This window comes from Hetaerina americana, unplaced genomic scaffold (assembly GCF_022747635.1).
Source record: "Hetaerina americana unplaced genomic scaffold, ioHetAmer1.1.p SCAF_6, whole genome shotgun sequence".
Taxonomy (NCBI): Eukaryota; Metazoa; Arthropoda; class Insecta; order Odonata; family Calopterygidae; genus Hetaerina; species Hetaerina americana.
In genome coordinates this window covers 60,913,729-60,926,848 of record NW_027287205.1, presented here as the reverse complement: position 1 = coordinate 60,926,848, position 13,120 = coordinate 60,913,729, and positions in this window count along the sequence as shown.

Here is a 13,120-nt window from a genome sequence, read left to right as displayed (position 1 = left end):
ATCCTAACATTAATGGAACCAAGATCATAGCAGTTTTTCACTCATATTCAAATAACTTTCTGCATAAGTTGACCAATGCTTCCGCCATTTCGTCTTAGTAGTGCATACTTTCTGAAACCTCAGGTCCCTGAAAAAATTGCTAGTTTCCAAAACGTTGCATACATGTTCACATGCCTACACTCCTGGAGTTGTAATGATTTAACTTTCAAGATATTCAATGTGGTTATGGGTTGTTGAGGAAGAAATTTACCACAAGAGAAAGCCTTACCGGGATTTTGGTATTCACCTCATCAACAAAAAATACGCAAATTCTGAAATTGCAATTAATTTCTTACTGAATAAGCACTCAGAGAAGCATTACACACACATATGGAAGGAGTTTACTCATTCAAAATTACTAATTCAAACACGCGAATCTGCATCAAATTTAAACTTCTATTCTCCTTCAGGAATAAATACTTATCATATCAAACATAATAATCATTATCAAAAATAAATAATTTTTGATAATGACTAGTTAATGATGATTCCAGGATTCGTACAAAATACAAATACTTTTCGTGAAACAGCATACTTTCGTAGGAAAAGTAACAGCTCATAGACACCTCAAGTACAGCTGATTGGCAAAATTAGAGGAATGGATATTACTTTAAAAATTTGTCACAATTAATATTACAGAATGCTTGCCAGTCATAATATTTCAAGACTCAACCAATAACATAATTAACCGTAATCTCATTTAAATTAATAAAGAATATACGCTACCATAACGTTGAATTTATAGCAAGTAAATAGAGTTATGCAAATCGTGATCCAAAAAGAAAATATTTCATACAGTTAAAAAAAATTCATTAGTTCAGACAGTTCAGAAAAAATATTAAAAAATTAGAAAATTTAGTTTAAAGGTGGAGTGACATTTGAATATTTGTAAAAGATTCATCACAACTAAGCAGAAATTGTTTTTAGATTGGGTTTATTCATTAATTTATTACCTTATTTTGTACTGTTGTTGTCCTTAAGACCTACCTCACTATGGTCTTTCCTTGACTTTATCTTACTAAGTTTTGAGGGAACCAAAAGTCAGAGGATTTAGCTTTGCTGCTTGCAAATCAGAATTCACTTTAAGGGTAAAAATAGTTTTTTAATTCCTAAGCATAAAAATGGGAACAATTGGAAGAATACACCTGGAGACTATTTAGTTCGTCAAAACAGCCAAAATATGGGTGTTTTTATATCCAAATCATCGGCGGCATGGCATTTTCGAATTCCTTGACACAACTTAATAAAGTTTGTTTTTTTTCTTTATATACGTTCTTAACTTAAACATTTTTGATACCATTGGATATTTCAGGAGAACAACGATACACTATGTATTTATAAACGATTATACATACTTTATATTTATTCATCAATCGGAACATTCATCAAAATAATGTCCCAGAATATTTCTCAGAAGAATGAACTTAGAGCCTCAGATATTAGCCGATTGTACTTTAATTCTCATGAGGTCAAACTTAAGTAAATTAAAATTCATTATTTACATTAAAGTTTTACGTAGCCATACTTTTGAAAATGTTAACCCTATTACATTTTTTTCTTTTGATTTTATCAATTTGAAAGAACGAAACGGATAAAACAGAACTTTAGAACTTTGTATACCCTTCTAAACATATTCACTGAAAAATAGAAATTCCATTTTATTAATCGAGCTTTCATGACAAACTATGCAAACATTGGCAAAGCGAGTGCAATACGTAGAACTAAATTACCTAGGGCCTGAAAATACAAATCTACACAAGCAAAATAATGCTGAATACATGATATTCATAATCTTTTTAAATCGCGTTCGCCTGAACATTCCGTGTGGGTCACCTCATTTTTACGCACCCGATCCTCACATGAAACGTGGCATCTGTCAACAGACTTTTCCCCCTCCATAACTCAACGTAGAAATATGGTGTGTCATTAGTTTTTTTAAGCACGCCACCACTATTTTCAACAATGTTTATTTAATAAAACCCTCATTTTTTCTCCTCTCGGCAGCACTTTTCTCATCCCTCTCGTAAGATAACCATTATTGGTGCCATCGATTTTTCCAAAACGAATTCCTCAGCGAAGGCCAATATATGCGTCCGCTTCACAGTGTGGCTTGGACGCATTTTAACGAGCTGTAATTTAAGTTACTGAGGGTAGCAGTTTCTTACTCACCTATCTTACGGAAATCTTAAATCGCCTTTGGCCGGTGTGTGCGGCTGATGATTCATGTGGCCACCGGAAAACCGAGACGGCGCTTATCTCCCGAAGGGAAATAGATATGTTAAGAAATATTTATCACCACCAAGAATTACATATTTTTTCGTACCCTTAAAAAATTTCATTTTTTTTAACCTTCAATAAAATAATATTTTTCTTAGGCTATTAGAAGAATACATAAACTCATTAATTTTATACAGGTTTGTTTAGTGTGAAGTCTGGTTCGATTCAATAGATTTCCGCGAGAGACATAAGAGTAAGGAGATTGCCTTATAACGGGTTGGGTATGTTTAAGTATGGTCTTGATCCAACCTATTAGAAACTAGACGAGAATTATTAATTAATCTAGGCCGCAGTTTGTGACATCCCATGAAAAGTCGTGTTTATTATACTATATACAGATATATAAGTATTTCGGTTTCCAAGAAAAATTGTGTACTACAAACAAGGCACCTGGTGAAAGGTGAATCGTCTAAATAATTTATTTCGTAAACGTCACGAAAGCTGATTCTTTCATTCCATTTTATTCTCTCCATTCCTCTCCAAAATAACATCACAAAAACCTCTAATCTACGCCTATCATCTTGCTTCAACGACGAAGTTTTCCCGCCTTGTAATGCCACCCTTCATAAATAAGCTTTAACTAATCTTTTCTTAGCGTTCATATTCATTATCACAGTCACCAATTCTCTCCTCCTCGCGAAAACATCCGTTCAATATCACTCAACTGATTCTGAAGGTTTCATGAATATCCTAAATGATTAATTAATGCATTTTGCCTTGGATTACACATGCCTAAATGAATGATTGGCCAACGCTACGATCTCAAAAAATTAAGAGCTAGAGCCGTCGTTGGAGGCATGGTAGAATTATCAGCCAACTCGTATCAAATAAATGGATAAATTTCGATGAACTCGCACAAACTTCTGCCGAAAGCCAACACAACCCGATTTCATGGGACGTATCCACATCAACAAATAGCCTACTTCATTATCGAACTCCAAACAAAGTCAATTTTCCAGGCTTCGCCCTACAGGAAAATGTATTGTACTTAACCCGTATGCACGCCTTTTAAAAGGTGCCTGCCCCCCGGCTCGAGAATAAAACAAAAGAACCACCAGACCGCGCCAAAAATCTCTCGCGATCCGGCGCAATTAACAGTTGTATAAGAAGGGAGAGAGAGGCTTGAGAGGGAGAGGCGTGATAAAGGGAATATGGAAGACGGCAATAGGAGTGAGAACGAGGGAGCGAGGAAATAAATAAATATATTCCACCACCCCCTCCCCACTACCCTCTTTTTTTACCCTCCACACGCCTACCAGGGCACCCTCTCAACATCTAACCCCCATCCCCCTCATATACCAACCCCCGCACCCTCCCCAAAAACTTCCCCCACAGAACCGGAAAGAGCCGCATATGCGTCGCGGGCCGGGTGCGGTGGCGAACGCTATTTTTTTCCACGAGCATTGTTTCTAAGCGCCGCCATACGGCGAGAGCAGGAAGTCCTGTGGGGTTGTATATGGAGGCAAGGACACACAAACACATACACACGCACGCACACAAACGAGCAAATATTTATAGGGAGAGGGTGAGGGTGCGTTCGACCAAGGGGACGGGAGGGAGAGGCTTATTTTTTTTAGAGCGCACTGCTTTGGGATCGTGTTTTTCGGGGCCTTCACTGGTTGGTGAAATTTAAATGCGGAGAGAAAGAGAGAGATAGGATTAAGGTCCCACCAGTGATAGAGAAGGAGACTTCCCAACTCATCCCAAATGAGCTTTATACCAGATTGAAAGGCTATCCGAAGAGAAGATATTCCGACTTGAAGTCATTGCAGCGTAGAATAATACCCTTTGGCGATTGAGGCACCCAAGTCAGCCCTGGGAGCGAGTTCCTCTTTTTTAATCTATAAAAAAATGACGAGAACGTCTTACAAAGAAATCCGATGTTTAAAAATTAACTCGCTTATGTTATTGAAATACAGCTGAATCCATTTGAGCGGTCGCTTAAATTTAAGTTGCGAAATTAGAGCCGGTCAATTTTAATATCGTCACTTGCCGATTGGCTGCTATAGTGGCAATAAGTAGAAACATGAAAATATCTTGCCCTTGAAGGATATAACAAAACAACTAAAACGTTGAATACGTCCTGTATACCCCACATTCTTACCTTATTTGGTTCTTCGTAGCGCTCCCCGGCTTAACTCATCCAAGCAGAAATATTTGCGATGGGATTTAAAAAAATTTAGCCTGTAATTCACCTCAAGATCTTGAATGTAGGAAGGGGATGGATTTTAGAAAAGTTAGGAATGCGTCTCTCTCCATTAGACCCTCGAATTAAGAAATCATCGAAATATTTGGAACCAGCAGCCAATATTTGAAATTAAATACAAATTATAAAATCAAATATTCAATTCAAATTATCCCATGTATATATATATATATCTGCAAGAACATGCAATATTGGGGTGTTCATTGCTATAACACCTTGCAGTACGTAAAATTCAATATTAAACTAGAAAAAGTTTTGTCATGTACATACTGTAATAAGCATTAACAGTTCTTGGGTAATTTCAACGCCTACTTTCAACTAGGATATACGCGTATATAGCAAGCCATCAGCATTGTGTGGCAGGGGGCTCATCTCCACCGGGCATTTACAGTATGCAACAAATTGCGGCCACGGACCGTGCATGGAAGCATGGTGATTAAAAAACACTTGCGTCATAATAATCGTATTGTTATTGATAATATACTGGTTAAAATAGGCTTTGAATGGATAAAAGCTGCAAAAAGGTACAATAAAAATTCTCTTGCCTCTTAATAAGACAACCTGGCAATCAGCATTACAATAAGCCCCTCTTCAAGCCCGCACACTTCCTTCATCCCTTTATTCCGTCCAATATCCCTATTCTACCCCTACCCCTTCCTCGTTCGCCTAACGTTCTCCCCTTTTTCACAGTCTGCAACTTACTATTACCAATCAAATTACTCTGCATCCGTTTTTCCTGTCTCTTTTTTACTCCTTCTAACAATCCTCTCTCCTTCCCCGTCATGCCGTCACTTCCCCGTCTGATTTCCTCTGTTGTCAAGTTCTCCGTTTAAATTGGCAAAATGATTTTTACGCTCTGAAATTGTTGCATTAAAATGCACATTAGCGGATGACTCCGTTAAAAGTTACTGTTGCGGCATCTCCCGCAGTTTCTTTGGAATTTGTCAGCTAAACTATATAAACTTACCCTAAAATATCTCACTTCAACTTTTCAGTTCTGAAATTTTCAATGATCACCATTCTTATAAAAAGAACGAGTCTTTCCTATCCCTTCTGTAGAGCCATCATTTCAGCTGAAACCCAAAATACAAGTAGTTTCAAAAAGAACTAAGAGTAATACTACATATTCCACAGTTAAAACATAAAATAAATTCACAAAATTCATAATAAAGTCCTGATAAATTATAAAAGTTAAAACGCTGCACCAGATTTATTCCAGTAGGGGGACCACCAAGATAGCGCATGCTTCCGTACATAAGATCGTAAAGTAACGAGCAGCCAACCAACTTCCAGATCACATCCATCTAGTCTTTTGAAATAGGGTCACGCTTCAAGCCACCCTATGCAATGATACGGATAGTACCTAATACCTAATTCATGTGTATTATAAATATGAATACTCATGCGGGAGATTTATTCATTTGGGATAATGGGTTAAAATTCAAAGAACGCGAGAGCGTTCCCTATCTAGCGCTTCACAGCGTTCACAGCGTGAGCGTTCCTCACAAAGCCTTTCCTCTCAAATAAATACATATGTTATTTTCCCTCTGATTTTTATAAATTTTGAAAAATATGGGATTTTTAACCCGATGCAGGGGATGTTATCCTATAAACGTTTTACTCTGACCACCCAGTAGTCTGCGAGAAGTTCATAGGCACCACTCCCAGGTGCTTCTCTGTACATTTCCCCAATAGACAGGGTCCGTACAAAAGGTATCGGGACTGGTACCAAAAATCAAATTTATTGCAGTTATCATTACAATTGCTTAATAATATTCAAAATACATTCCTCCTGCATCGATACACTTAGTTCGGCGCGTCTGTCACTCGTCAAAAGCCCGCTGGAAGTCGGTTCCCGGAATACTGTTGAGAACCTTTGTCCTCGCCGCTTGAACCGCTTCGATGGAGTCGAACCGATATACTTTGAGCTCCCTATTTATTCGCGAAAACAAGAAAAAGTCAGGTGGAGTCAGGTCGGGGCTGTAATGGGTGGGGGGTGAGGCAAAATTGCCACGCCGAATTTCGTCAGCAACTAAATTTCCACCCGCGACAGTTTTTGTTCCTCGCTCAAGACTTTCGGCATCAGCTTTGCGCATACTTTCCCGGTCGCAAGATCCTTCCTTTGTTACAATGGTGTGGACGGTTCCGACTGAAAGGCCGGTCTCCTCAATGATAAGGGCGATAGTTATACGCCTGTCAGAGTCCAAAAACTTTTTTCACTTTGGCCACCTGAGCATCGGTTCGAGCGGTCGTCGGGAGTCCGACCCGGTGCTCGTCTTCGACGATCTCCCCGCCTTCCTAAAGCATTCTTTACCACTCAAAAACTGTGGTGCGGCTTAAGGCATCATCCCCATAAGCCTGTTTAATGAGTTCAAGGGTCTCCGACGCGGATTTCCCGAGTGTAACACAAAACTTCACAGCGTACCGTTTGGGGATCGAGATGGTGCGCGGGCTAACGTACTGGCTTCCCACCCAGAGGGCCCGGGCTCAAATCCCGGCGGTGTTGAATATATTTCAGAGGTATCTCGATCCCTACTTGAGGTGCTTTGTGGAGGGCACTTTGAGAGAGTACGCCGTCCGTCGGATGGGACGTTAAGCTGCGGACCCCTTGGCACCTTTCGTAAAGAGTAGGCTAATGCCGACGCCGGGTTTCTCTCCACCCTTCATCCTTTCCTGTCCATCCCCTATGACGCAAATTACCTCAGCTGTCGGTGGCCTCCCCTAAATACTACTACTGCGTCCATGCTGGCGTGACGACACCACGAACAATCACGTCACAAAAATCCACCTCCTGTCTCAACGTATGCCCGGAGGCGACTGAACTAAAGTTCGCCTGAGTGATGGAGTAGCCCCATCCAGCGCTCCGTTGAGGCTAGAGTGAACCAGTCCCGATACCTTTTGTACGGACCCTGTATAATAGAAAGTTAATTTGCCCCAATAAAATTGATTCAACCCACTTTTAGCCACAAGATCTCCACTTCTCAGCCATAGACTAACTTCCTCATTCTCAAGGGCCTATAAGGTTGCCATTCCAGCAGTGTCTTCACCAGATGACCACTATATTCGTCGAAACCGATCACGTTTTGGAACAAAAGTTTAGCATTGAAAAATAAAGCGCTTCAAACAAAAAGACCGATATACCTCTTTTGTATTTATCACACAAATGATGAGAGCATTAACAATGGTACAATACCCGTTTTGATTAAAATTTTTCAAATGCGTTCAACCAAGTATTTTTCGACACCCGCAGTCAAAGGTTGGGTTTTGAGAATCTGGAAAACTTAATAAAAAGGTTCCATGAGAGTGTGTTCCATCTTGGTTAATGTTATATTCTAAAAATAAGTTTTATGATACCCTATCCCGGTTTTATCCTAAAAATATATTTCTTCCTGCTCGTTTTCCTCGACCCCTCATCCTGAGAATTCTAAGCTTAAACTTATCTAGAATTCCCGCTGTCAGCCTTTCGCGCTATCTACCGTCGTATTCTTCTCGGTATAATGTTAATTTACATTTAATATTGTAGATTTTCCTCTGTTAACTGTCTTTTCCCCTCATACCTTCTATCACTTCCTCTCAATCCAATTCCCGTTACCGCGAACTCACATGTGCTCAACCGATGAATATTAAATTTTTGTTAAATGGGTACGCTAAGAGGTTGTTAGAAAATAATGCAAACAATATCGTAGTCATCCATAGTGAAGTTCCGGTTTCGTTTCAATTAAATTGAACATTTCAGCAAACTATCCATCCACATTACTAAATAAGCAATTCTAGAAATTCTTGATAGCAACACAGCTAATCTGCTGTTAATATAGACACTACTTCACTAAGGTTTATATTTTGCGCTTCCGCTTTTTTAAAATTAATGCCTGGAATAATTACCTACTCAGCAGTTTAGAGATTTCGGGATTTATTCTGGAACACGTTTATCTAAAATGTATCGATATTTCCCAAGTCTTCATTACTATTAATGTCTCCTGGTATTACATCGTTTTCCTTTTAATTCCAATGAATACGCTGAATACAAGCTTCCATCATTACGTTAATCGCGATGCCGGCATCTGCCTTCGCAGAATGAATATTTCCATTTGTCATCAAACGTATGGTGCAAATGTGATTGTTAAATTCTTGTTCAATTTCAACCAACGACAGATAATTTGTAAGCAGTAGTATGCAGTTATTAGGTAAACAATTCCCATGACCAATACCACAGCCATCCGATATTATTACGCTGAGTGGGTGCCTTGTTTCGTCAATAATTGCTCACATACGCAATCGTTGACCTGCTCATTTGAATTGTTTAATCAACGCGGCGCATTAAAAACGCTTCGATTGACTCAAACAATCACCTCAAATGCATCGGAGCGCCATCAATCAATTAGCGGCGACAATCATACTATCAATCTTTCATGGCCTTAATGAAACGATGCTTCATCCACTTCGAAATAATCATCCAGTCCAATTTTATCCTCTCTTTCCCCCCTCTCTTCTCACCCGAAATTCTTTGCATTATGCATTTACTTTTCCGCTTGTGGGCCAGTCTTAAAAACGCCGCTCGCCGAGCTTCCACTGCATCACCACGCATCATGTTTTACTCGCGTCCAGATTTTTTACCTCCCCCCTCCCTTCCCGTCAATTCATTACCGATCATTTCTTGCTCCGACCGACCAACCAATTGTAGGACGAAACCCCGATTGGTCGAGCGGCCACCCTCCGCGATTAACAACGTCCTCGCTCTCGAATCTGCCCCCATACCCCCCTCTCCCCTGACCAGCCACATCCGCCCACTCTCCCTCCAGCAACCACACGGCATCCCTCACTTTTTATCATTCCGTCTTCGACCGCGCGGGGCCATCCAATTCCCAAACCAGAGGGACGCTGACCCTCAAACCAACACGAGGGCGCGTGCAAAGCTTTCCGCTTCGCTGGAGTAGGCGCTTTAATGCTGTGGGAGATTCATGTTAATTAATTGCTCAGTCTCCTGCCAAAACTCACGTCCCCCCCCCCCCACTCGAAATCATTCATGAAAAAAAACGATAACCCACCATCCCTCTTTCCTTTCCAATCTCGCCCACGGAGTATTCATGGGCCTCCCTCTTCAAAGACCAATCCGAACCTTTACGAGACACATTCAAGAAAGTGGCGTCACTCCTCACCAGGTGCTATTATTTTCTTCCGGGAGGGAGAGGGGGAAAGGTTTGGGAAAGAAAAGAACGGGGAGGAATCCACCCTCATCCGACTCCTTTCTCGCACTCAAGTCGCTCGGTAATTAAGTTTAACCTTACTCCCATCATTTGCGGAGTCTCCGCTATCGAAAATGTGGAAGGGTTCGACTGGAAGGGTGGGGGTGGCGGTGTGTGGTGGGGTAGGGGCAAAGAAGGAGGGAGGTTAGAGGGAGAGTGGAGGGAAGAGAGGAAGCCGGCGATCTAATTAAAAGGCCTTCTCCTCCGTCAGAAGGGGCTGGATTAGTCCGTAGTTGTCCTTTTTCGGGGGAGGCTTTCTCCATTCCCCCCCCCCTATAACCCTGGAGGCCCCCCTCCTCGCCGGCTATCCCCCTCCCCTCCCCCTTCGACGACTTTCCCCCGTGCCCCGACGTGGTCGCGGCACTCGAGCGAGAACGGCGCAAGCGAAATGGTGACCGGAAATATAATGAATTGTTGTTGTTGTTCGCGTTTGCTGGAGGGCACTCCCATAATGAATGCAAACGAGGGCAATCCTCCGAGCTTTTGTGAACCCCCAGTCGTCGTCCGGGTACGCTGGCGCCATACATTCAGCGGCGATACTCTATACCCGCTTTTTCCTCTCCCTCCCTCTCTCTCTTCTCATTTGCTCGTTTTCATTATTTTTTTTCAGACCTTAGACGGGATAAATATAACATCTTGTTACAGACAGACTGGCCTCGTTTATCGGTCGAACGCGATTTATCAATTAACGGCAGTTGAGCTAAAAATCTTCTCGGGTCCGCTAGAGACGGCGGCGATAGTTGATTGCCAATTAGGGGAAATGAAGTCACTGCGTCAAATGAGAAAAGATCCTTGTACGCTTAGCTTTGAATTTTTAATTAATGTGCTTTTATCCGTCGATGACAGTCGAACACCCAAGGGCCTCTTCTTCAGCTCATGGATTTTTTCCGCGGTCTCACATTTTTATGGATCCCGTAAATACTCATAAGCTTCTGTTTTGTGGAGTTTGTTGCATGGCAGACGTATGTGTGTAAAGAAAATGATCAAATATTGTAAAGTGTGACTTCAAGCTGTTGTTATATGCTATTTGATCGATTAAAATAAACTAAAAAAGTTGTATAACGTGTTGAGTCAATGGCCATAATTCGTATGTGCAGAACAATGTACAAAAATGAACCTACAATATTTATGGATCATAGAAAAAAATATAATAGCATGTATAGAGATTAGTAGTACTCATTTTTACTCATTATTTAAAAAGGTGGAGATCACAGTTTAAGACATAATGCTACCTCATAGATGGGGTTCTGACAAATTATTTCACCGAGACTAAGGCTTCTCTCACTTGTGGAATAAATAACTGTTAATAAAACATGATGAGGCAAAGTAATAATATCAGAGTGTAAAAATCATTAGCGTTGATCGGGATTCACACCCAGAGCCCTTGAGGCCCGGTCGAGCACTCTAGCTAGTTAATTTATTCCTTTAACACCATACAATATTATGAATACATGTTTATTTCCCTAAACACCAGGTACTTTAATATTGCCATAGGTTTTTTGTCAACTGCATAATGAAATAGTTTGCGTTAACTTGTAAAGGTAAGGGGAGACAAGAGGTGGGAGTTTGAAGCCATACGGGATGGAGGAGGCAGAAAGAGGTTACTTCAAGGATACGGGAGAGAGCGGAGATCAAATACGCATTCTTTTGCCGAGCGAGTCCCTGTTTTAGCCCTTTTTTTAGCGATGCTAAGGAGCTGGAGGGCATTTAATTCGCGGACATTTAGTTAAAAAATGTGGGACATATATGCAGAAGTTAATCTTGGGTTGGATTCATAAGAGACTCAGGAAAAATTAGTATCTTTGAAGTTTTTATTTTTAAAATAATTTTTATGAACATCTAATTTAAAAATTTTTGTAGGTAACAATTTTTAGGCTTAATGATAGGTAAGACTAGTGACCACTTTAATGTCTCGGAAACTTGGTCGTTGAGGAATAAAAACAAACGAAGTTGTTATTGGAATGGTTGGGGATAAGAGAAGATGAAAGAATTTAAAGAAAAAGGAAATTTGGATTTCGTGTGCGTTGAGTGTAAATAGAATGTTGAAGACTCTGATGAAGGATAGAATGATAAGTAAATAAGGTAGAGGTAGGAAATGATTATACGTATTGGACGGATTGAAGGGAGGCAAGAAGTACGCTGGGTTGAAGAATCATTAATCGAAATTCAAATATGTCATTTAGTAACGCGTCATGTCAAGGCTTAGAAATGCAGCATTGCTCAGATAGTTAATTCATCAAAAACGTACCCCGATCGGTAAATTACTCTTAATAATATACACGCAATTCATGGACTGATTTAGTATACATTACTACACACCCATCTTCTGATTCGACTCAAGCTCTCTGGAATTACACTCAATTTGGTATTATTTTGTTTATACTAATCAATTAACCCCGAATATGTACTTGATATTAAGCGCAGTGGTCAACCATGGATTGGTTTTGGTAGGTGAGGACAAAGATTACATATACATACAAGAACGAGGAGTCGTAGGGGTGGACGACACAGAGTTCAGTGCCCCTGAGTGAATACACCAGGGGTTGATAGATCAATTATTTATTACTAACAATTGGATTACAAGGGTAACTTACTAATCGAGCGGCCGGTGTTGGTGAGGTCAGAACGCAGGTAGGATAGGCACGGGGGCACGCAACCTGGTCTCCTACGAGGGAGACCGGAGAGACCGCGGAGGAGGCAAGGGAAGGGACAGGGCCGGCGCTTCTGGTCTCCTACGAGGGAGACCGGAGAGAGCGCGGGTGAGGCAAGGGAAGGACAGGCTTGGAGCTTCTGGTCTCCTACGAGGGAGGCCGGAGAGAACGCGGAGGAGGCAACGGAAAGATGGGGTCAGCGCTTCTGGTCTCCTACGAGGGAGACCGGAGAGAGTGCGAGCAAGGCAAGGGAAGGGACAGGGTCGGCGCTTCTGGTCTCCTACGAGGGAGACCGGAGAGAGCGAGTGGGAGGCTAGGGAAGGTCAGGCTCCCGACACTCAGACCCACGAGCTTATATGGCCTGGCCCGGGTACAAAGGGCAGCCTCGGTCATTGCCCGAACGACGGAATAGGCTAGGGTGCGGCGGGGGTTGATTTGAAGGGCCGGTGACTAATGCTTGATAGCGCTGGCTGGCGCCCACCTCATATCATGTCGCTGGTTTTGGGTTTTGCCCGGCGACAGAGGACATGTGGAACTCAAACCTCCGGGGAAGGGAGACAGCTCCTTTACCTCTGCCGTTTGCATTTTACAAGAAATATCCCGTACGTCTCGTAGCTGAGGGTTTTTTGAGACATCTCTTACACACACGGAGAGCAAATTAATAATTGATTGTAAACTGGAGAGGAAAAACTATTTCTAGCTAG